General features: G+C 45.0%; 1 long non-coding RNA gene across 4 annotated transcripts; it reads right to left on the bottom strand.

Annotated features, from left to right (window-relative positions):
• Window positions 1-655: 655 nt before the first annotated feature.
• On the bottom strand, window positions 656-25330 carry LOC121110933. 4 transcript variants are annotated; one of them, XR_006939465.1, is made up of 5 exons: window positions 25220-25330; window positions 12256-12350; window positions 4909-7047; window positions 4629-4786; window positions 656-2534 (listed from the first exon to the last, which is right to left on the bottom strand). It is a non-coding gene; the product is annotated as an uncharacterized LOC121110933 (long non-coding RNA). The 4 variants fall into 4 exon arrangements; XR_005860311.2 differs by having other exon boundaries at window positions 6466-7047; XR_005860310.2 differs by having other exon boundaries at window positions 6495-7047.

Raw genomic sequence — 25330 nt, 5'->3', positions numbered from 1 at the left:
AATCCCGTAATCAGTACTTCTGCTATTGGAATTTGTCTCATTAGGCACAGCTATATTAGGAACAGTCAAAGTAAAACATGTCAGGGAAAGATTTATGTCAAAGAGCAAAAGTGATCAAATAAAAAATTGGAAGGTATTCTGCCACTCAGAGAAAGGCAATGCCAGATACAGACTTCAAGAGAAGAGCAAGTTTGTGAATGTCTGAACTAGCTTGTTTTTTAGCGTATGGAGAAAAGGTGTAGGTCCTTAGTGGCTGACAGTGATGATGGTAGGCATTTCTGGACAGTTGCTCTCATAAAAAGGGCTGTTAAGGCCTGTAGAGAGAAAAAAAAAAACCTTATTTTCCTTGTAGCTATCTGATCTCTAGTGCATGATGTGTGGTGAGAATATGGAGAGCTATATGCCATTACCTGCCTACAGTCACTAACACAGTATGTGCAGATAGACAGGGTGATGAATTATTGTGGTAGGAAAAGGATATTTGCCTTACTTGCCTGAAAGGTGATTTGAGAAGGCAATGCCAGAATGAAGTAGAAAACCAGTGCTACTGCATAACCCATGCTCTGGGCTGAGTGAACAACAGGGCAATCCAAAAAGACATATTGTTATATGAACACCTCCATATGCAAAATATCATTTGACTCAAACACTGTTCTCAGTCAACACATAAAGCAACCTTTATTTCCCCAGAATTTAGGAAATAAAGCCAAAGGATCTGGAGTATGGCTCTGAGCTACTTCGAAAGCTTAATTCTCTAATTTCTTGGCTGGAACTGGAATAAGACTTCACCCTTCTCTGGTACTTGGAAGTACCGACACCACATTTCAGACTGCTGTGATTTTACAAGAAAGGGTAAAAGTGTCATTTTCACGAAGATATCAAAAAAGTTTGAAGCCAAGGCACAGCTATTACCTGAACAGGTGCCAAACAGGCCACTAAGCAAAAAAATTAACAATTACATTCTTGCATATGAAATCAGTTGATAACAGACTGAAAACCTGAATGTAATCCCACTGACAAAGTAGTATCAAGGCCTATTAAAAACTCCAAATCACACCTTCTGTCCTACATTAGACAACTATACTCACCTCTCAGTTCCCTGATACAAGCCACTCTTGTCTGCCTGTAAATAGAAACAAGCTTCAAAGCTCAGATTGCTGTTGTGAATATCCATCTACACTGTTAAAAGGCACTCCTCTCCTCTTTTCCAGGTCAGAGGCAAACTGATGTTGATTTATTTTGATTTTCTTCATCTAGACTTTGATTGCACCAACCTGAACTTAATTGATTTTCCTGTTCAAAGTTTTACTTGCACACAATCAGCAAAGCCCAACACTGTGCTCAAAGCTGACAGAGGCTGCTGCTCTGCCTATCTGTTTCCATCCTTGCCCAGCATGCACAGCTCTCAGTGGGGCAGATGAGTTACGTTCCCTACTGGGAGAAGAGACTTCTCCATAGCAATCAGAGAATACCATCTGCGCACCCTTACGAAGAGCTTACATTTCAATATAGCTTTTCTTAACACCACTCAAACAACAGCCTGGAAAATATCATACTCCCCCAGTGCTTTGGTCAGTGTATCCAGCGCTTACAGCAAGACCTTGCTTATTCCTGTAAGCCCAACTGAATCAGTAAGAAAAACTGGAAATGGAGGTTCTCCCCAGCCAAAATAATCTCCAGCAGCCTCCACAGGAAATTACTGATTATTCCATGGATATGAATTTATTTGACTTGTGATAATGAAGTCTGTGTCATGTTACTGTAAATATTAAGTAACCCCACACAATTTTCTAGTTCTAGAACGGTCTTCAACAAGTTTATGAGAAGACCACTGATATTACTCAATGTTTACTTATCCCCAGAGTAAAAAACAGATAATCCTATTTATTGCCATCAGACACTGACAAAGTTTATGAGAGTCAGTGATGCCAAAAAGCCACCATTAATTAGTTAAGGGGCTTGATTTTCTATTTATTTGTTTGTTTACTTAAAATAAAAAGGAAAAACTGTTCTTTAAATGGAAAATATGGAATTACAGGTTTGGAGATGAGAAATTTACATAGATAGACTTAGCAAATCTTTTCTCATTTTTAACCATAAAATCATATGGAAAACAAAAAACAAACCACAGTGAGAGTGATTCAGGACTTTGTACCTGCACTCCTCTCCAGGGAGTCCATAAACTGAACACATTGCCCCCACACTCCCTTCAGCTCACAGCCAACACCTGGACCCACAGTCAGCATCGGCGTCATCCTAGATTACGTATACTAAAAGACTGTCTGGTATATTTTGTACTGATTAAACTTATGCCTCACTTTCTGCCCTTAAACATCTTCTCCTTCGTTCCTGAAGTTTCCCAAGCTGTCCGTCTACTCACGTTGCTCAGAGAACACCAGGGGAGGCACAGGGGTACGTAGGTCCCATGAGTGACACTGATCAAACCAAGTGAGCATGGCTGCGATGTTTCTGGAGGCGTAAATCAGATGAACTTATGCTAACTTTCCCAATCCACGTAGATCAAGTGACAAAATCTGTAATTAAAAAAAAATTACAATCAAAAGGACGTTTCTCTGACAGCAGGTTTTAGGATTGTGGAACACATAAGCACTTCCCATTCTAGGTGCTTTCTTTGATGTCTTTGGCTTCCATTGGAAATGCTGCACATGAGGAGATGAAAGGAAGGCTGGACATAGCTTACTGCCCTGCTGCTGCAGGAGGAGGGAGGAAAGTGGTGGGGAACAGACATCTGAGCTTCTGCTTCCTGTACCCCTCTGTTCCCCAAAAGTGCCAGCCACAAAAGCTAGACTTACATCTTGAAAACACTTCCCCAGATCATCAAGGCTTTTATGGGCATCTACATCCCTTGCTCATCTCCTTTCCAAGAGAAACAATCTCTGTATTCTGATTCTTCATACAGCTCCTTCAAACTGGGCTACAAGCCAGTGAGTCCTACAGACAAATTACCTACAGCATGGGTAGCATAGTGTGGAGATGCAGCTGTGTCCTGCTTTCTTGGGCATTTTCAGTCTTCACTCACTTTTGTCAAAGGGCACTCTGAAAGGGACACCTGAAAGACTTGTTTTCATTTCAGCAATCACTGTACACAGGTGCCTCTATATGCCTTCAAGATAGATTTATTCCTTTGTATAAAGACATCATAGAGAGATCAGGGAGGGATTCTGGCACTCAGTCATGCCAGCAGTAGGGCAGTAGCACAGCATAGTCTCAGCATGTATGACAAAATCTGATAGCCTGCATGTGGCAAGGAAAAGCTCCCACTGTTGCCCCATTCTCCGTGTTGGCCCCTTGGCCCCTTCTCTCCCTCTCTATCCATTCTGCTCAGCCTGAGCAGGACTGTGAGCACCCTTTGCAGCGCAGATGGCTCTTCCCTCAGATGTTCTGTTGATAAGGCAGTTTTCGAACACCAAATTGCAAGTTAACGCCAGACAATGAATGTTCTTTCTACAGGCGAAATAAACCTTTTCCTGCTGTATTAAACAGAGAACAGGAGGAGGTAAGCCTTCAGGTATTAAATTGCCTGAAAGCATCAGCACAGTGCTTGAGGAACAGCCAGAGAATCTTAAATTACTGCTACTGAGCTTTTCCTCACCACACAGGAGCTCCGGTTTCCTTCCTCACCAACACTTTGGCTTCCTGGGGGAGCAGGGCTGTGGAACTGCAGTGCCTGTCCTTGGGAAGCAGTGACTGTCTGCCGTGGAGCAATAGACAGCCACATGCTGGGTTTGGGATTCTGTCACTGCCCTTGTGCAGATTCCCTCTCCCTCTGTGCTAGGCTGAGTTCAGACTCAGTTTCTGCCTCTAACTGCTGATGGGAAGGTTTCAGGACAAACCACACTTTCTACTTCACTGGGAAGAAAAAGGAGGAAGGGAAGAAGGGAGGGAAGGAAGACAAAGAAAGAAAGAAAAGCCTGGCTATGCTATTCTCTCTGCTTTTAGTGTTTTGTTTTGCTTTGGTTTGCTGAAACAATGTCTGCTGACTCTCAACAGCTTTTTGTTTCATGGAGCCGGCTAGATAACCACAAACACAGCATAATCTTTGTGTGTGTTTCATGCTGTGTAAGAAGCAATTGCTGCTGCAACTGTTGTGCAACCCCACCAGAGCAGAAATGGAAGGCAGAGAAGATAAATGAGCACGCTCACTTTACATTTAAGCCTGCAGTGAGTACATGACTTCCTGCGCTGAGGGGAACGTTGCAGCTGTGTTGTTTGATACAGGTTCATGCAGTGAACCACTGGGTGTGTAAGGAACACATTCATTAACTACATTTCTAAACAAATCATTAATTAAAAGCCTGAATCCAAACATACACAGGTCAATAGGAACACTCCTCCACATTTCAGTGAGTCTGGGGCTGAGTCCTGCACCTGGCACCTCATGCAGGCAGTGCATCTGAAGGTATCAGGCAGCCCGAGATTCTGCAAGGAGGGGAGTTTGGGGAACATGCCCCAGAGGCAGGTCTGATTAAAGAGCACAGCATGACCTCCCAGAGCTTTCAGGCCATGTCCCCACACATTTACCCTTGGGAGACTGAGAACAAAAGATAACATGCATCAGTTATCAATAAATGAGCTTTCTTATTAATGAATACTGCTGCTATGCCCACCTGGGTGCAGGAGGGTCGTTTTCTCCCGTGTTCTCCCTTTACTTTTTGATGTAGAGCCCTTCTGTCACCAGTTTTCTCCTTGCAGTGGGGAATCTCTCAGCAGTTTTCATGAGAAAGGTGATTTCCTTCCATTGTTTTCTTTTGTGATAAGGACATTCCTGCAATAATATAAATCTAAACTATAATTTAGGACAGCTATAGTTTTCTCCAGCCATGGCAGATGTAAAAGCAGGAAGACCTGAGGGATCTGAGTATCTGTCCTAGAGGTGCTATTACTCACTTCTGCTCTGCTCCATACACAGGTGGTATCTGCTGCAGCTCATGGTCTCTCAAAAAGCCTTAACAAGAACCTCCTCCTTCATGACAGGAAACATAGCAAACCAGTACATCTGTCTAGGAATGCTTCTATGATTTTGCAGATTTGTTTTGGCTTTGGCTGTCCATGTCTGTGTTGGCTGCTTTCCCCTGCTACTAGCGATGGGGATGATGCTCATGTCCACTGCAATGACTTTAGAGCTCTGAAATACCAGTCAGGTGATGCTAATAACTAATATTTTAGAAGTGAGAGCAGGGGGTGCAACAATATATGTAAATGGGACCTGACTTGCCTTGAATTTCTTGCAAAGTGTGCAGAAATAGTCACAAGCCTAACATGGACAAAGGATCAGAGGGTCTGCAGGATCCCATCTCCCAAGAGAAACTCTGCTCCCTCCTTGAGAAGACACCGTCAGTCCATTTTACAGGGTGTTTGATCTATGCAAATTATTAATATCAATTTTTGTGATATTTTTAACAGATAGCAGAATTGGAATGGAGTATTTTCTAAACTTTACAATATATATATATATGCATATAAGAATGCATATTTCAAACTCTCTGATCTGAAAACAACTTCGGTTGTTCTGCTTTGCAGAACTGTTTTTCCATATTTTAATCAGCTCTATTTATAACTGCCCTGAAGTCCATTTCTATCACCATCAACCAGTATGTTTATAGCCACCTGGATCACAGGCTACTCATGTTTTTAACATGCTTACTGCATCTACTGATGGTTCATTAGCTCTTTATAAAGAGCAGGTACACAGCTACAACAACAGCCACAGAAAGAAAACAGGTGTTCAGCCTTGACCTTCCCACCCTTGCTCACACACTCCTGAGTACAACAAGACCTTTATTTTACTATTTCATTCCACTTATAATTTTTACATCTAAGTGTTTCAGATCACCAACACTGTGGTGTTTATTCCTTGACAGAGAAATTATTGTTTGATATCCCAAGAGTATTTTCATTAATCAGAACTGTAGAGGGGTCCCTTGGATATCCTCACTGTAAAAAGGGAACCAAGGCACAGAACTGCTTCTGCTCTGCTCACAAGATACAATCAGGAAAACCAGCAGCCCTGATTGCCCTTGCAGAGGGCCCCGAGCACAGTGCAATTAGAACAGCTGCTTGCATTCTGTGGTTAAGGAAAGCTCCCAGGGGCCAGAATATTGCTGTTTGATTGGAAGAGCACTCAATTGCCTAATGAAGCTGTTATCTTCTATTTAGCCAGAGATGAGAAAAGGAAATCTTTATGTATCACTCCTATGTAACAAAAAAGCTAATCAGAGAAGTCAGACCCTCAAGGGTACAATAAAACCACCACGGAACAAGGCAGTGGTGCAGTTTCAGCTAGCAAGAGCCTTGGCTCAGCTACACCAGCTGCTGGGTTTGCCCAGCCCAGAAGCAGCCCCCACTCTGTGTCCCTCTCTGCCTATTCCTCAAGAGAAGGTACTTCCCCACTTGAAGGGTCTTGTTTTGTAATTTTCATCTCCCGTATTAGAAATATTGCCTTACCTCCAGAAATGACCTGCTAACGTGCTTACCGCTGTTGAGAAGATAACTGAGTGAATAACCGGACGCTTTATGTTCCGTATCATTTTATTTTTCTGTGAGGCTCTCTGTGAGGACTTCACATCCACTCCTGAATTCCACAGGACTCACGTGGACTTTGGGATCACCTGGGCACATACTCTTCACTCTGGCAGGACCAATGGTCTTGGCTTCAAAACTTTCAGATACATCAAAGAATCACAGAAACACAGACAGGCTTAGGTTGGAAGGGATCTTACAGAGCACCCAGTTCCACCTCCCTGCTGTGGGCAGGGTTGCCAACCACCAGATCAGGCTGCCCAGGGCCCCATCCAACCTGGCCTTGAACACATTAGGTGTTTCTTCACGAACAAACAGGGCTGCTCCTTCCCACCGGGATGACCTTGCACAGAGTTCCTATTCTGACTGACGTCCTGAGGTGACACGGCCGTTTTTCCTGTATGGATTAGTCTGAAACTTTCCTCTGGATCATTAGAGCTGAATGATGAGTTTGTACTCACAGGAAAGTTCATTCTGCTGTCGATGAGTGCTTGCAGTTTACAGTACCTGAGACAGTGATAAATGGATGCTTAAAATAAAGAACTTCCCAAGACAGGCATTCATCCAGCAGCAAAGCCTCCATTTTACAGAGACTAAGTTTTATGAAGTACTTTTTAAATGCCCCAGTATCAATCTCGTTGTGCTTATCTTAATTTTATACCTTCAATATACAGTAATATTTTAGCTTTGAACTGGAACTGAGGAGGGACCACATTTCATAGGAGAAGGCTGTTGAGATGGGCAACAAGGAGGACTGGCTGATGTTTCCCCTTAGGCTATGGTTGCTCGTGCAGTATGCAGAGGCAGTGCAGTATGCAGAGGCAGTGCTGACTGAGGACCATGGCACCCACACACGGCGATGCTGGGCAGAACCACTCAAACCTCTCTGTTCCTTTCAGTGATGCCCATTGCCTATGCCTTCTTTTCTCCTCTCCAAAATACCCTAGCTGGCATCTTTATTTGCCAAATCCCTGCTATCCATCCGCTTTTCTTTAAAACCACTGACCCAATTCTTTAATTTTAATTCCAGAGGGCTTAATTGCATCCTGCATTTACCCTGCACACCATGTCTCCACAGCACTTCACCAATATCAGAAAAGATTCACCTGGTTCACCTGGTGTAAAGCACAGCTTGGGTGTGCAGCTTTACCCACCTGCCTGCTCCAGGTATCTTTTCTCATCTACAGACAGGTAGGTACAGTGACCCAATCTGCCTGCTCCAAACCTTTGTAGGGGATTTGTATGTAACAGGGACACAGATGAGGAGTTCTTGAGCTCACAATTCTTTGTCCTCTACAGGAGGCTCCCCTGAACTCCGCTGCCAGTCTGTCATCCATTCTGATGAATAGCCACCCCCTTTTACTCTTGTGCTTTGGTAAAAAGGGGGTTGTTTCAATAGCAGCCTCAGCATAGACCTTGGTTTTCTGCTTAGTATGTCATAGAATCACAGAATCACGAAGGTCAGAAAAGACCTTTGAGACCATCTAGTTATCACCTAGATCATCCTCCTATGCCTTCCTGCTGAGCAGTTTGCAGTGAACCAAGGCCAGAGAGCAGGGCACGTCTATGATTCTATGATCTTCCCGATGCTGGTCCTTATCATCATGAAGATTTCACACTGGAAATTTTGCCAGATACATTCCAAATGTTCCCCATCTCCCATACTGTTCACGAGGCCTAATTCATTTTATGCAATTAAGTCTGTATTTGCCTCTGGTTACACTGCTTGAATTGCAAATGTCAAAGAAACCTTGAAGTCAGTCTGCTGTCCTAGTTCCCTCTATGGTCTTTGCAATAGCTGCTAGTATCACTGGAGCTGTTCAGTACAACAGAACAAAAGCTCTTTTCTCCTAGTGACAGCCAGGGATGGGGAGGGCCTACTTAACTCCTGTTGTGTTTCTCCCTGTTGTGAGAAAATTGGCTTCGATTTCCTACTGAGCCACAGTGCTCATTTGCCCCTTCTAGAAGGCACTTGGGCTCTTCCAGAACTCACCTGCCAGCCAGCAGTGCCAGCAGTCACTGCCACCAGAGGTACAGAGCTGCAGCAGGAGTAAATCCGTGTGCAGGGATCAGACAGCACATTGCACAGTTTGGCTCAAACCAGCACTACCTGTGATGGCTGCAGGCCAGATAATGGGTGTGCCAGAATGGGAAAGGTATTTAAGCTTGTGATAAAACTTTAGGCACCTGAATCCTACACTCAGCTTTACTATGTAGTTCTACATCTAACAGCTCGGATTATTTATTGGAATAAATGCTGGTGGTACATCCGTGTCATTGAGGGGAGCTCTGGGTACTGGGATGCCAAGTAAACACTGACTATTCATATTCCATATTCTTTCTATTTAAAATGGATTCATCATGCTCTGTTTTGGAAAAGAGAGCACGCAAACACCTCAGCAGCTTCAGTGGTGATTTTGGCACAACAAGCGATGGAGGGAACACACTTCAGCCAGGCAGGCTTGGTGCATGCCAACATCCCTCTGCAATCAGAGGAGCTTTTCCTGCTAGGAACCAGCAGGAGCCAGCTCCTGTGGAGAAGAGAGAGGAACGCCTAAAATTTTAACTAACTGCTCCATCTCCTGCTGCTTGTGCAGCCTCACTGATCTCAGCACAACTCTGCACTCCAGCAGAATTCCAGCTCTGCTTGGGAAGCAGAAGCCCTGCGTGCCCTGGGAAGCATCCTGAGCTGCAGTAGGTAGGCACGGTGCCCCTGAGGCACAAGCAGCTCTGCAAGGGGACTGGAGGTGGGAATGCAGCCCTCCAGCCCCCAGACATGAGGATAGAGGCAGCAAGAAGGGAGCTTGGAGCACATCAGTACCTCACAGCTTTGCCACCGCAGTCAGCCATCTGCTCTGGGTTTATTAAAAGTGATGTGCTCTGCTGGGAGGATCAGGAAGCATCTGCTGGTGCATTTACATTTAAATCCTCACAGCAATCTCATCCTTTTTTAATTAATCAAGCCCACTTTTTTTTTCTGTGAAACCACACAGATAAACACTTCTTCTGTAAATGGGAATGCACGTTATGCTAATGCCACTAAATAGCTAATACACAGAAAAACAATTTAGCGCAAGTAGCAGCATCTATCTCAGGATTTAAGGAAGCTGTTCTGACAGAGATCATGCCTGTTTAAATGGATCACCGTCTAAACCTGGCTTACGCTGCATCGCAGTTTCGCTGCTGCAGAATTGCTAATCAGTGGCTCAGAGGCAAGAGGGAGCCTGAAGCAAGGAGCTGAGGCACAGGTGCTGTCGTGCCATGGGTGCATGGCTGTGAGGGCTGGGGGGTGGGGGGTGACCCAAGATCCCCCCCAGCAGAGTCTTTGGATGATGCGGAGTGAGCGTTAGTTCCATTTGGTTGGCAGGAGATCCACAAGTCACTGCTGTTTTATATGGCAGGTGGTGTTCATAGAACCCCTCTGCAGATGGGGCTCCAGCTTTGCCCAGAAGACAGCGTGTGCATAGCTCTTCACTAGTGGATACAGCTCACTCTTCCCATGGTCTAGGGGGACACAGCCAACCTCCAGTCTGTGGTTCAAGGGGCCAACCCATACTGCTGCCTCATTTCTCCCATGACACTTCCTTCTTTCCAGTCTGAGATCCATGGTACTGACAACTAGTCCACAGCCAAGAATTTGTCTGCAGCCAGTACTCATAATGCCTTCCCAGCCAGGCCCTACAAGCAATCTGGAGTTTTGCTGTGCAGCAAGAGGGATCGACCTTCCCCACAGCCCTACAAAAGGTATCAATAATGTCAATGGCAACACTGAAGGCACTGAAAAAGCAGGTGGGCTCAGCAGCGAGAAGTGACCTGTGGGAGTGAATTAGTGCTCCAGACAAACTTCCTTTCAAAACATGCAAATATGTGATTGAGACACCTTCAGAATTGGGGGAAAGAACCCAGATTTCCCCTGCAATGAACAGGGACACCTACGGCTCAATCAGGTTGCTCAGAGCCCGGACCACCCTGACCTTGAACGTCACCAAGGACAAGGCATTGCCCATCTCTCTGGGCAACCCATTCCAGTGCTTCACTACTCTTATCATAAAACAATCATTTTCCTTATATTCAATCTAATTCTTGCCTGGAGTCAGGCTGTGCATGCAGAACCCAGCCCTTGCCTTCCATCAGCACTTGGTGCAGTTGCCTGAGCCAGTCTGCTGCAGGCCCAGAGGGTCTTGCTTTTTTTCTTTCCATTATTGAGGCTGGCTATTTCTGAAGTTACATTCTTTAATTGTGAACATTGTTGACTAAACTGCGAGGCTGCAGTCCAGAGATTGGGCAAATAATGTCTGGGGAACTGGTGGCTGTTGACTTGGTGGGGACTTCGGAGCAATAAATATGAGCATGAAGCGATGTCCAGCAATTACAGGGCTGGAAACAGAGTTAGTAGCAGAGATAGCATTTTAATGAGCAACAGGTCCTGCTGGGTGCAGACCAGACAACAGAGATTTGCAGATAAGGACAACTGTCACATCGTGTACTCCATGCCTCCCCAGAAGGGACTCACAGCCCACAGCACATTTTGGTTGAACAAACTGTGCTGTGAGCAGCAGAGTCAACAAACCTGGGATCTAATAGACCCCTCCAACAGCCCCACCTCAGTGTCCCAAATTTGTTGGTCATAGGCCCCTGTGTTTCTACCACTGCAAAGCCAAGCAGCAGCAGCACAACCTGCCCCCAGCAGCCTGCAGCCAAAATGCTCAGAAAGACCTAGAGTGGAGTTTGTGTGTTGAGGACCTTCCCAAAGGAGTTTTCTAGAATTGCTTTTTGTGGTATTTGTGTCTGCAGTGTCACAGTGAGCAGGGGGAAGCCCTCTTGGCACATCAAACCCATATCTCCTTGGTAAGACAGCTCATAGCGCTGGGAAACACGCAGCCTGCTATATTCCTGCTTTTATTACCTTGTCTCTTTCATAATCCCCTTCTTGTGGTCATGCTTATTCTCACTTTATTTAATAAACATAGGTTTCCTTTAGTCAGTATTATTTATTTGAGTTTATCCAGCAGTGTGTATTTAAAGCCATTTACGTATCAAAATAAGATGGTAAGGATGGACTGCTTTTCGATCAAAGGGATTTGGCTTTGAGTTTCTTTGTAAATTCAGCAGAGGATGGAGTCATCCAATAGTTATATTAAGCAAAATCACTACAGGGCTAAATCCCTTGTTTGGAGGAAACTTCAGAGCAGATGTCTGGATTCCTTCTGTCTCCCTGATGACCCCCTCCTGAGGACTCTTTCCTTACTGATTCCCATCATAATAAGCAAAAGAGCTGTGTGAAGTGAATGGGGCATCAGAAATAATGTTTTCTCAGAAGTTGGTAAGAGCAGAAGTGCCTGAGAAATGCCCCACCGGTTAACCAGACTGCCTCTCTTCACCAGAGAGGTCTGACTAAAGGGGCCATCCTCACCCCTCAAAGTCCCTCGGGATGCTTTATAGACATAAGCAGATCCATTGCTCTCCTGCCCTTTACCCAACCCACAGGTGACTATTAAACCATTTTTGTTTTTACAAACCCTCACAGTGATTAGGGAAGAAGCAGAAATCCACCTGTGTTTATACTGCTAGCTGCGGTGCCTGTGTGTGGACAATGCCCATTTGGGTTCACCTGTGCAGGTGCTGGGCATTTGCTTGTGCATTTTTACCCTCACGACATACTGATGGGAAAAGGCAGGAGAAGTGTCCTCAGCTTGCTGTGGTTATTGAACATACCTTGGATTAAAAGGCAGAAAACTTCCATTTCTTCCTAACAAAGGACATCTGCAGGAACTGGAACTTTCCTTCAAAGGATGGGAGGAGATTAAGTGCTGTGGAATAAAAAAAATACGGTCTTTGTGTAACAGGAACATTCTTGTACTACCAAGGAGTTCAAAGCTGAGGGACAGCGCTGGCTTCACCTTCCAATTAATGACCTCTGAATAATTAGCAGAATAATCTTTTTAGAAATGCTCCAGTGGCAGTGCCCCTGATTGTCAGATAAACAACGTCCTGGAGAGGGAAAGTTGGCAGTGATGAACAACGGGCTGAGGGAGCAGCAAGGGCACGGGCAGTCATTAAGCCCGAGAACATTCATCAGCCCATTCAAAGCTCCAACAAGTCAGAGCTGTTTCACACTGCAGGCTAATTGAAGAAAATAATTTATTAGGAGAGTGAACAGAGATCATTAAACACTGCAGTTTCAGTCTTGCAAATGGTGAAACAACAGTTTTCCCTTGATGGTTTTTTACTGTTAAATCCTGGGTTCTTTCTCCTTTCCCCAAGCTTCAGCCTCTGTGTGGGAATTCATCCTCACAGTGGTGACGGTGTACCCTCTCCCTCACACCCATCTCATTTTCCCTGTCATTCCAGTGACAGTTTTTACCCTTCAAAAAGAATTTGTTTCAGGACTGCTAAGTGAAGAGATACTCGGAGGTACCAGGCAGGATGAAGTTTAATGGGATTTTGAGTACGGTCACCAAGACAAGATTTCTTTAAGCTATGTCTAAAAGAAAAATGATAAAAGTGTCCCCACATCACTGTGGTCAGAGACTGAGAGTGTATGGGATTTTTACTGCCTGTGCTGCCCGGTGTGTGAGCACATTTTGAGAAAATACCACCCAGTACAGCTGTGGGGATAAGAGGAAGGTGAAAGACTCACCTTTAAGTCAGCTGAGACCTCTCCCATTGGCACCATCACGGACTCAGGTTCATAGCACACAGCTGCAGCCTGCTTTTAGCACAGCTGACTCACAGAAGCGCCAGGCTGAAGGGACCTCCTGAAGACCATAGAACCTGCCTGTGGTTTCAGGGTGGATCAGGTGCTGTGGGATCTTCCTGCTGGAAGAATATCCCTGCTGCCCCTGGCAACCACATGGCTACTGGGCAGGTGAAAGTTTTCACCTTGTGGGACCCTAAACTCAAAGGATCTTGTCTGAAAGCTTAGCTATCCTTGTGTTTTGAAAGACGCGTTCTACAGCTTTCTCCCAACTTCCATTTCATTTTCTTCAGCTGAGGTTGTCCAGCAGTGGATATATAGAACAGCTGATAACTACCCAATCCCCAGGTTTTTTCCACTGTAAAATAACTGAGCGTCCCCTTAAACTCATACTTAAACTCATACTTTTTTTTCCCACCTTTTTGTCATTCAAGTTGCTGTGTCCTACATCGCTCTCCATCTCTCCTATCTTCTACAAAGTGGGGCTCCTAAGGCTGAACACAGCAACTGCAGGTGAAGCCTCACAAGGTCAGCGTATCCGCCACTGTACCTTACAGAGAACCAAATGGAAGACATCAACAAAGAAGCTCCCGGCTCAGCCAGCCTGGCAGCCTACAACCACCCCAAGGTCCCTGCCTGAAACTGCCCATTTTCACCCTGACCCCAGTAAGGATTTCCTGACATTTGCACATCGATTGGAAAACCATTTCAGATGTCCATCCTACGATACAGGTGTCCCCTCAGTAGCAGTACTTTGATCTTCTTACCTGATGTTATCTTAAGGATTTCAGGGTGCTTTTCTCAGTCACCAACATCATTTTGAATGAGCCTGTCTTCCAAAGCGAGCCCTATTGGTTTGGCTTACTTCAGGCATCTTATAACTGCTCTCCCTTCTCCATCATCCAAGCTGTTCTTTCACACCCCGGACAGATATGGGCTGAGCACACCTCCCCTTGGTCTCACTACTCAAGCACACCTTTCACTATTCCAGCTTAGCAGGTAGCTGGGCTCTGCTCTCATGGTGAAACCCCGAACATTTCCCTGGTGCACAGCTGAGTGCATTTTGTAGGAAACTGCCCAAAGTCTTCCTAGAATTAAGTTTGTGTCCCTTAACCACTGGGCCAAATAATTAAAATTGGAATGGACTGACATGGTTTGCTCTTGACAAAATCCTGCAGTGTTTCATATCAACTGACTCATCTGTGGCCAACTATAGATTGATGTTCTAATGATTTGTTCCAGAGATCTTTCCAGGAATCACAGTTAGGCATATTGATTTAAATTCCTTGGCTTTCCCTGCAAGACAGGTAATAAGTGTTCCCCTGTTATTTCCCTCCTGCCCCTCTTATTCCATAGCTACCCAAAAGCAGTAACAGCTCAGGAATGGCTTTGGGTGGGTTCTTAAGACCTTACAGGTGAATTTTGTTTGATTCCGCAGACTGGAACATGTCAGAACTATCTAAATATTCCTTAAGCCCTCCTTTCCTTATTCCGCTCCAGGTCTCCAATCCTCTTGTTATTTGTTTCAATTGTGTTCAACATCTGGTTATAATTATCCTTTCTAGGAAGTTTGAAGCAGAAAATGACAGCAAATGTTTCAGCCTCTGCTGGATCATTACCTCTCCAGAATACAACCTTCTCCTCTGGGGTATTTTCTTTTCCTTAACAGACCATGTAACCATTAACCCCTTCCCCACAGTCTCCTCAGATCTCTCAGGACTTAGGAAAGGTGAGATGTGAATGTTGCTCAGTAGAAATCCCATTATTGTATGAATACAACAAATTCAGGAAAAAAACAAAAAGGTCTGAGGTTCTGCCCCTGCTAATGCACCTCATCTCCACGTCCATACTCTTGAAGCTGTATATAAACATTTTTTAGGCAAGGTGAGATGCAAACAAGAAAATGTGACTTGAGCTGCATTCATGCACACTACGTCATTCACTTGTTTGCCATACAAAGGCCATCTAGAGCATCAGCAGCAATCTGGAGCCTGGGAGTGGATGTAAGCACAATGAATAAGTCATTGGACTTAGAAAATGTTGCCATTTACAAGAACATTGGGTTCAGCAGGCAGGTCACATAAAGTTGAACTAATTTGTTCATGATGAATGGGGCAAGCATATAAATTCAGAGAAGCTCCTGCACAACTACGTTTGCGTTGGGAAGGTGGCAAGTGCTGGGTTTAAAAGCAGGAAGAAGACATGGAGGATCTGCTGCTATTTATCACTGCTGTAGGTATAAGCCAAGATCTGCAGTGGTTCATTCTGTGACTGTGAAGACATTCCTTCCAGTGGTTCATCTGATATCCCTCAAGCTCACTCCTGGGTGACAGGCAAAAAGGAAACTTGATGTTACATCTCACTGTATTCCCAGGAACCCACAACCTGTGCCCAGCTTATCACTGCAGTCTGCTGTTTCACCTTGTCTCTGATGGTGATCAAAGATTTCACCTTCTCACATGTGTTGCAATGCTACTTTACCTTTCAGCTTGCCTACAGTAAACGCAAAGCACGTCACTTCTGTGGAAGTAGCTCACCAATGCAGGTGAGTATAACAAACCTGCTCTCCCCTGGGACGCACAGCCAGGGGCTCCTGAGCACATTTCTGTCACTGGGGTCCCTGTGGGAGCTGCTGTAGTTGCTGAGCAGAGGCATGCCAGCAGTTCCCCTAGAGAGTCACAGCATTCAGCCTTGACTGGGGTTTCCAACCCTCCATAGTGCTTGCGCCTAAACAAAGGAGAGAAATCTCCATGCTCTAGAGGTATAACTAAGAATGCTTCCCATTTGGAAGCCTGCATGGAATATTTATTGCACAATATCTCTTTTATCTGGACCCTGTACCTCTGATCACAAAGTGTGGCGTGTGTGTCTGGGGTTAAAAGCAGTCATCCCAGGGAGCTGGGCAGGTGTGTGAGCAATCTTCCTGAAGTGTACATGTACCAGAAATCTTTTTCAGTACACATCTACTTCAATTATTTTGTTCATTGTATGCACAGTAATATCAGCAAACTAAAGGGACTATGTAATTAAATCTTTTGCTTTATGAGCATCTGTGTAATTAATTGGGGTGTGAAAAGATAGACAGGAGCTTCATTGGTTTTCAGAACACAGAGTCACTTGAATTAAGCCACCTTTTGCAGTTTGTACGGGGCATGTTAGCCCAAGAAGCCTTTCAAATCCAATAGGTGCTGTATGCTTAAAGTGAAGCAAACACAAAAAATAATTTTGAGAAACTAGGGCAAAGCTGTAATTACAGTTTGATGTGCACATCCCAGCCATATCCAATCACACTTGATCTACCACAGCCAAAGCCCACTACAGCAGTGGCTGCAATGTGATTTGTGCCACCTGGCTGACACATAGGTGGCATTCCTGCCTGAGGAAGTCATCACCAGTGTAGGTGTTCCAGCACTAAAACTATGCTCTAGGAGACAAACTGTGTTCCTCCCCGTGCCTTGCAGAGGAGGGGTTAAAATAGGGCTACCCGCAATTACAACGGCTGGGCAATCGGAGCTGCCACCAGCTCCTGTGGCACACTGCACTGACCTCCATGTTCTTATGCAAGACTCGCTGTGTGTGAGCAGCCAGAGCTACCGCTGCAGCACCAAACCTCCCACCAGCACCACGCGCCCGCTCTGCAGAGGACACTCACACTTTGTTCTCCAGCAGATGTTCTGTAACTATATCTGGCTACGGCCCTCCCTGAGCCATGCTGCGCGTTGCAGGTGATACAGCAGCAAGAAGGGATAAGGTGTTTCAAAAAGCATATCCTAATTAATTTTTTAATGCTCCTTTTCCCTAGCACCAGCCTCATTAGATCTGTGCGCATGAGATATTTGTTCAGGCAGGTATCGTGCTGCTAATCATGAAGACGGGTTTGTTGCCTGGATACTTCACTCAAGCCACAATGTCACCGCTACAAACACAGAACTGAAAATCAAGTCACTCCTTAATCTCCCAGATTATCTCGGGGTGCTGATCCCTGCACTGCGGGGAACCGTATTTCTTGAGCAACACAGAAGGGCTTGCTACACGTGATGCACCTGAATGAGAGATTCAGGTCATATTTTAAATTTATCATTCTGAAATTGTCTTTCCTAATTTCTCTGAAGTTTGAAATGTCTATTTGTCTCCTTGCTACCTTCCGAAATGGGAAAAGTTCTCCCACAGCAGTGGCACAATGAAGCAGTGTTCAGGCAGTTACCACGGCTTTGCACACAACTAGGCAGCTTGCACGAGCTCCCCACGAAAGGAAGACCCTAATGCCCCGATCCCTGTCCTGCAGCTGTGGAAACAAAGAGAGGTTTCCATCCAACCTGGACCTCCATTGATTCTATTTATACATCCAGATCCACTAGTTTTTTTAGCCACTATACGGGCTAAATGTGAATGGAATTAAAAAATGTGGGCTCGACAAGGAAAACCTCAGACTACACTGTACCTTCGCGGATATGCCTTTGGAGGACAGACCCCTCACCATCTGCTCTGTGCTGTTCCAGGGACAGCTGATTTTAAAATGCCAAATTCAACTGTGAGCTGTTACTAGCTTCAGTGTACCTGGGTATACATTATTTAGCAAGATGCTTTTCCTGAAAATGTTGTTTAGCTCCCACAAGCGGAGTGATTGAAAGCCATGGGACAAGGAGAAGTTGTCAGAGAACCATTTAAATAGCCTTCATAGTCTAGCTAATACTTTTCTATAAAGCCCTGCCATTTCCCTTTATAGATGTATGAAACCTTGCTGAAGCCATTAGCCCTGTAATGGACTTAGTGCTTACAGCTGCTATAGTCATTTCTCCATAATTAAATGCTGTGGACAGTATGACCTTCATCTCCCTCAGCGGATGTTCCACGAATACGCACTTGAGTGCCCGGGGGAGGTGAGATCACCGCCCAGGTTGCTGTTTAGGAAGAGTTAGCCAGTGGATAATACGGCACTAATGAGCAGCAAACATCAAGTCAGAGTATCTTGCTCCAGAAAGTGGTTCTTTCAGGACAACGTTAAGGGCAAATTTTCTTGTGTAATTTTGGATGGGGCCAGACACAGGGGAGTTTTTCTTGCTAAAATATAGGCATGCTCTGGAAGGGGAAAGGCAGCGGCCATCCTTTGGGATTTGGGAAGTTCAGTCTTTGATGTCTGCCTGACTCTTTGGCACTTTGGAAGAGCAGACACTAGAAAAACAAGCATCTCGGGAAAGGCATTTATAATTTACATTCACAGCCTGACCTTTGGATGGGGCCTCTCAGCTTCCCCATGTAGCCAACAGAGAATAACATCTCAGCTCTTCTCCTGACTCAGCTGCCAATTTGCAGAATGAGGCTGGGCAAGTAACTTAATTTCCTTTTATTTGTACCTGTGTCTAGCACCCTCCTGTGCCTATGAATAAATGGATATGTCAATATACAGACATATATCCCCCGCATTTCCATATAATGCAGTTTAATATTTGATTTTTTAAATGTAATAGGATTCAATTTTTAGAATGAATAAAATGCAGGGCAGTATCCATGCTTGGTGTCCTTGCAGAACACTGGTGTCCTAATGCTTAATTCATGCTTGCAGAATAAAACAAGGGCAGAGGCTGAAAGATGAAAACTTCCAACCAATGAAGACTTCTGCTGAAGAGGCTCTGTAGTGGCCATGCTCCACTGGGACAGCTCAGCTGCTGGGGACATCCCAATACCACTTCAGAGGACTCCCCTGCGCCTGCAGGAAGGGAAGGGTCTGCATCCAGCCCCAGAGAGCCACAAACCCCAGGGGCAGCACTGACCACGGACTGAGCATTTGGCAGAAGACAGAAGATCAACCCCATTGCTGGGTGCCCCCAGACCACTGCACAGGGTCTTGTCCCCGCAGGAATAAAGCTGATTCAGGTTTGATTTCAGCAACGCAAAGCCAACACCCTTCTGATGAAACCTGGCTGCACACGGAATTAGCAGCGGCCCTGGAGCAACATTAGAAGGACAAAGCAAATGGGAGTGTGCTTAATTAAAGCTGACAGCCATAATGGCACTGCCTGTAATAGTATCAGGAGATTATCGTTTACAGGACAGTGCTACAGGCTCTGTGACATCCCTGCCAGGGCGTCACCCTTATGCCAGCTCTGTCAGGACAGATCTTAATTTCTGCTTATTAATGCTGCACACCTCATGTTTACAGAGAAGTGAAAACAACTTCTTCCTTCCTGGTCTCCATCTCCAGTTGTACATTGTACTGTGCAAACAGCAGTTATCAAGAGATCCAAGTTATGGTCTATCTGCTTGTTCTTTAAAAATAAGTAAATGAATGAAGGTTAGAGGAAAGAGCTTAGCAGGAAGGACAGGGGATGTCTCTTCCCCTCTTCTGATTTTTAGACTGAATTATTTAATTGAGGGGTGGTCTGCAGCAGCTCAACTTAGAAAATGAAAGGAAACCCAGAGCTCATTAGAAAGTCTCCCTGTGAGACGGCACTTCGAGATTTCAGCTTCCCCACACTGGGTTTCCCTCTGAAGTCAGCACTTCTGTTGACCTCTCTGGATCTGGCTCCATAATTTTCTTCCTAGGGATCAATGATGTGTGCAGCACCACTCATCTGGCTTGACAGGAAAATCAAACAGAGCTGCTGCTGTTTTACAGGAGCTGAGAGCAGCTCTCCTTCATTATGTTTTGTTCCTCCTCCTTTTCTAAAAAAGCCCTGGGATCTTAATTACGGCAACATTTCCTGCTGTAATTAGAGCACTCTGATTGAGTAGGGTAATGATGTGCATGAATTAACACTGACACGGACTTACACTGCCAGTCAATATCCTGACATCCCTTGAAGTAAGTATATTTTAACAATGATCCCAGCAGAATTTGGTATATGTCTGCTGCAGCCAGATGGGTCCAAAACCTGCCCAAGCAGCATGGGGAATTTATATGAGAAAAAGGAAATTCGAGAGATTCTCAGAAAAAGAAGTTAATAGCAGTCAAATCGGGCTTGGCACTTACATGGAAATGCAAACACAAGGAGCTTCTTTCTTAGGTGACGTTTTGGTTTCCTAAAATAAATGACTTCTGACACTGTGAGAAAAATCTAGACAGTCCCAGTGATGAGAGCTAACAGAAAAGCCTTCGTAGCAACCACTGTCTGCTGGAGGCTAATAACAAGTGTCACCCTAATAAGGGGCAGAGGACTGGATAGCAGAAAGTGGCTCTTCCCCACCTCAGACTGTGCCTAACTGCGTATATCCATGTCTGTGCATCCAGGAAGCATTACAAAGAGCCCAGGAACAAACTGCAGAGAAGTCAAAAGCCTTGTAGGGAAAAATCTGAATATCAGAGCACTGTATTAAAGAAAAGAACTGGTAAAAGTAACCTGATTTTAACCAGGATCAAAATATCAAGATAAACTCCTTCCTGCCACAGTGAATAAACATTGTACTTGAGATGAAATCATACCCAGAAGAAATGGGGGAGATCAGTCCACTCAAGCAGGGACATCAGCTGTTCGTATGAATGCATCGATGATATCTCAAAAGTATCCAGAGTATTAGCTGGTCTGTGGGATCAAAGAGATCCTTAAAACTCACATCACCTTTTTGTATCCCCATGCAGACACAAGCAACGCAACTGTCTCTGATGTTATCAGAGGATTTGGAAAGACAAGCTGTGTGCACCGCAGGCTGCTGCATTCTGCTTGTGCAGCAGCAGTGACAACACCCGCAGTGCTGCAGCTGAGCTCATTTCTGCAGCCTCAGCAGAGAGAAGGCAGGAAGGCTTTGCAGGATCAGGCAGGAGGGAGGTCCCTGGGCGGAGGGCTTCTTAGAAAGGGGCTGGGACCCTTCTGCTGGAGAAACTCCTGTCCTGTGGTTTGGACACGCTGATGCTGTGAGGAGCAGGACCTGTGCATAGTGACAAAGCCAGGGGATGTGCCAGAGAGACACCCAGTTCTGTCCTCAGCTCCTTCCCTAACTGATCAACACAACATTTAAAGAGCTTTTTTTTTCTTTTTTTTTCTTTTTTTTTTTTTAGGAATTGCAGCTGGGATTTGTGACATTACACTCCTTTCTGAAAGGGAGGAAAGCTGCTGCAGTGAGGTTAATATCACACGGAGCCTTTGTTTTTAACAGTCAACCTTGATTCTGGGTACCTCCCTTTCTGGACACTGAGACCAGGACCTATTAGGTGTGAAGAGGAGCCACCAGGCCGGAGGAGGCGAGCAGTGAACTTGCACTGCTTAATAGTAGTAATACGTTGTGCACTTCATCTGGGCAAATTAGCAAATTAACTTTGATTTATGTGTTTTCCCCAACAACATGGGCAACAAGTCTCTTGGCTCTTGTCTTGAGCATGTTGCTGTGGAAGGAATTTCATTAGGGTGCTCTTCCTACCAGAGCTCCAGCATCCCAAAAGTGAACAGTCAAAATAGTCTGAAGTACCCACAGAAGGGCTGAGCCCTACAGCACCATTCACAAGCAAACCTCAGACCGCCTCAGGGCTGCTGTTAGCATAGCACTGTAAGGAGGAGCTGCTGAAATCACACCCACTGAGGCCCACATTTTTAATCCCTTTGGCAGCCATGTTAACTCGGTGACAGACCTGCTGCATGGCAGAGTGCCGGTCTGTGTGGGGAACTGCAGAGCTTCTGGTGGGCTGCTGGTCACTCAGGTCCTGTCAGAGCTGTGCTGGGGTCACCGCCCTCTGCCTTGCTTGTGGCTGAGCTATTAGCACTGAGCTACTAATGAGCTCATGCCTATGGCAGTGGGTTTTCTTCTTTGCTTTAGCATTCCAGTTCTTGCTTCTGAAGATCAAAATTGGATCCCCAGACATATAAAGCCATGCATTAGTGCTGTGGGCCCAATAGCGCGGCCATATCCTTTGCCCACATCCTTCCACCATTTCCACTCCCCTGGCCCTCTGGCTTTGTACATCTACAGGCTTGGCTACAAAACGTTGCCAGGCCTGTAGGCATCTGTTACGCAGGCTCTTAACTCAGTAAGTAGGAAGTTTGGGAAAGAGAACGTGCTTTCAACTTTCCTATGTTCTTGCACGGACAGTTTCCCCAGTGAAACCAGAAGCTGCCTGAGAGCCAGTGGAATGGTTGGAGGTGAACGATTAAAAGTTCAGGCTTAAATGAGACTATTAAATGTGCCTCAGAGAAACAGCTCTTCAAAAAATTATGTAGCTCCCCAAACTGGCTTGGGCAAACCATGCTTATTCAGTTCAAAGCACCTGCCAGATTAAATGGAGCGCTTTAGCATTAATTTCGAGCCAGAATAGATAGTAGCAATCAGCAGTAACAAGTGCTTGACAGTCCTTCAGGATATTAAAACTCAGATTCTCAGGAAAGCAGTGCTCCAGAACACCAGCTGCCACCATTGCACCTTCAGAGGGAGCAAAAGAGAAGGTCTGATCTCTGTAAATGCATAATAACCTCATGATAATCAAGTACACAGAGAAAGAAACATCTTTTTACTGGGGAATTTTGCATCAAAGTGTCTACTAAAAGCGTAGAAAGTCATGTCCCTTCTCTGCCTCGTTTGTACTGTCAAACCTCAGGTTCTGCAATATAGAAGATAATTCACTTTCCAGGTAAAGGTCATGATTAAAATGTTGAAAGCTAGGAAATACTGGTTGGTTTCTTTCATCATCACCATGAAGAAATAAAATTGAAATATTCAAGTCTGTTAGGAGATTTAAGGGATAGTCCTTGTCTTTAAATGCAAAGGTGAGACAAGTACAGCTATTAGCCGGGGATGAACTCAGCCTTCCCATGCCCAGGGCATATTGCTGGACTTTCACATCCAACTCATTCTTCCTCCTCCAAACCCACTGCTCGGGATTTGTTGCTTCCTAAACACTGCAGATTTTTTCAGGTAGGGGAGTGTGCCATGGGATTGCAACCATGTATGGCACACCCCTATAAGTGGAGTAGGCTGAAGAGGTGCGTACACCAGTGGATCTTAGAGTCATAGAAAGACAGAATGGGTTGGGTTGGAAGGGACCTTAAAGGTCATCCAGTTCCAATGCACTTTTGCATTGTTCTAATCTTTTAAATTTCCATTTGGACCATGGATCCTCACTGAAAAATACAGGATCCTAAGGACCTTCAGCACGCATTACCATCCTCTCCTGTGCCCTAAGTAATTTTTCTGTTACTGACTATTGCTGCTGTTTTTTGGAAGACAGTCAGATTTTTATTCCAAGTTTGCCTTTCCTGCCCAGCTGTGCGTGGACAATGACTAGAGGTTGGACGAATGGAGGAACTCATTTCTGATAGGATCAGTCCTGCTTTCTACTGTGAAGAGGTATTTTTATTTTACCACAGTTTCCAGACCTCCAGGGGGTAGATGCAATGAAAAAAGGCATTGATATTTCTGAAATGAGTTGTTGTTTCCTTCCATGTGACACTTAGACATAATTTCCTTTTAAGAGGCCATACATCAGGGGCCAGGGTTGAAGAAGGGAAGGACAAGCGCTCTGCCTGGCCACCGTACCAAGGGGATGAGAAAGACCTGTTGTCCTGGCACCTAGACAGCTCATGGATAATGCTAAAACAGAGCCAGGACATTGGGTGAGCAGCCCAGGAGTAATCCTTCCTGTAAGCTCTGGGTAAATATATTGGTAAATAGAAGCGTCCTAGTTTTATTAGCTTTGTGAAATTACTGCTCTATAGAGCTGCCCTTGGGATGGTGTGCGAGATCAGCAACATGTCTGCTATGGTTGCTCATGTTCCATCAATATACAGGCACACAACCAAGGTGTTCATTTATGAAAGAGATGATCTTAAGGAGGCTCTGCAAAGGCTGAACCAGAGGGGATGATTTGATTATCTACTATTTTATTTTATTATTACATTTTTTTATTTCTACAAGCTGCAGACACCAGGAGAACTCCAAAGGACCATTCAGCTTTCTGGCCATCACTGGGTCAGGTCACTTTGCTCTTTCTGGGCAGGCAGCCAGCTCTATCTAGCACCATTATATTCCTTTCCTCTTTCTCGAGGATCTCGAAATACAGAATTAATTTATCTAACTGTGAACACTTAACCCTGAAGCTGAGCAGGAGGAGCTCAGATGAAGCAGCACTTCAGGACGTGGAAGGCCCACAGTCAGAAAGCTGGGTTTGTGGTCAATAGAGCAGAGGAGGGGGAAGGAACTGCCAACTGCTCAGAGCTGGCAGGCACTGGAGATCAATGCTCAGCTTGGGCCAAAGTTTCAAAGCTGAACAGTACGGTACAAATGGTACCTATGGATGGGTGCCTATGGATGATTTTGGCTAGAGCTGAATCACCAAGCTACAGGTGAGACACTCTCTTACCTCTTTCCCCTTAGCCCTCCACAACATGCATAATTTTCTTTGCTGACAACTCATCGTCCTTCCAAAGAATCTTTAATGCCAAGGCAATTTTGACTGTCTTATTAGTCACTATATTCAAAGAAACAGTCTGTTCTAAGGCACTAAACTGTCAAGAAGGGGGAAAAATTTAACAAAACAGTAGCAGTTGGTAATGCAAGCACCTGAATTTCCTGTCTGTGTCTTGACAAAGCTGCAGATTGAGTCATGTTTCCTGACATATTAATAAAATGGTTCAGCGTGTGGGAAAGGGGGAGCTGGTGGTGTTTGTTCCTGCAGAGGAAAAACAGAGAAGAACCTTGGAGTCCACAGAATTTTCCAAGCCCGTTCCTCTTTGCTTATTTAAGGGCTTTGTTTTTTTAAATAAAGGAGAGTTTACAGAGATAGGGAGACAATAAAAGCCACTGCCATTTCCTTGCTTGTTAGCTCTGTATAAAGGTGACGGGCTAAACAAAATCATCCATGTCCTCATAATATTCCTAGTTTGATTGCTTGCAAATAAAGCAGTTTAATAAAGGCACAGATATACAAATGCCACATGGCCATATTGACAGGAGCAAGGGAAAGAAGAACACAGTAATCATGTTAGCTCTATCCCTCAGATTAATTAGCTAGATAAAATGCACATTTACCCCATTCTAGACAGAAAAATATCAATTACCTACCAGCAATTTAGGCAGGCATGCTACTCCTAAAAGCCAGACCCAGCTGATCCTAATTCACTGGGAAAGATGAGCCCTGCCGCCTTGCAAAGGACAAGCTCCTCCTCCTCCTCC

Source organism: Gallus gallus, chromosome 5 (genome assembly GCF_016699485.2).
Source record: "Gallus gallus isolate bGalGal1 chromosome 5, bGalGal1.mat.broiler.GRCg7b, whole genome shotgun sequence".
NCBI classification, from domain to species: Eukaryota; Metazoa; Chordata; class Aves; order Galliformes; family Phasianidae; genus Gallus; species Gallus gallus.
Note: the sequence above shows the minus strand (reverse complement) of the source record. Positions and strands in the feature narration are given on the sequence as shown.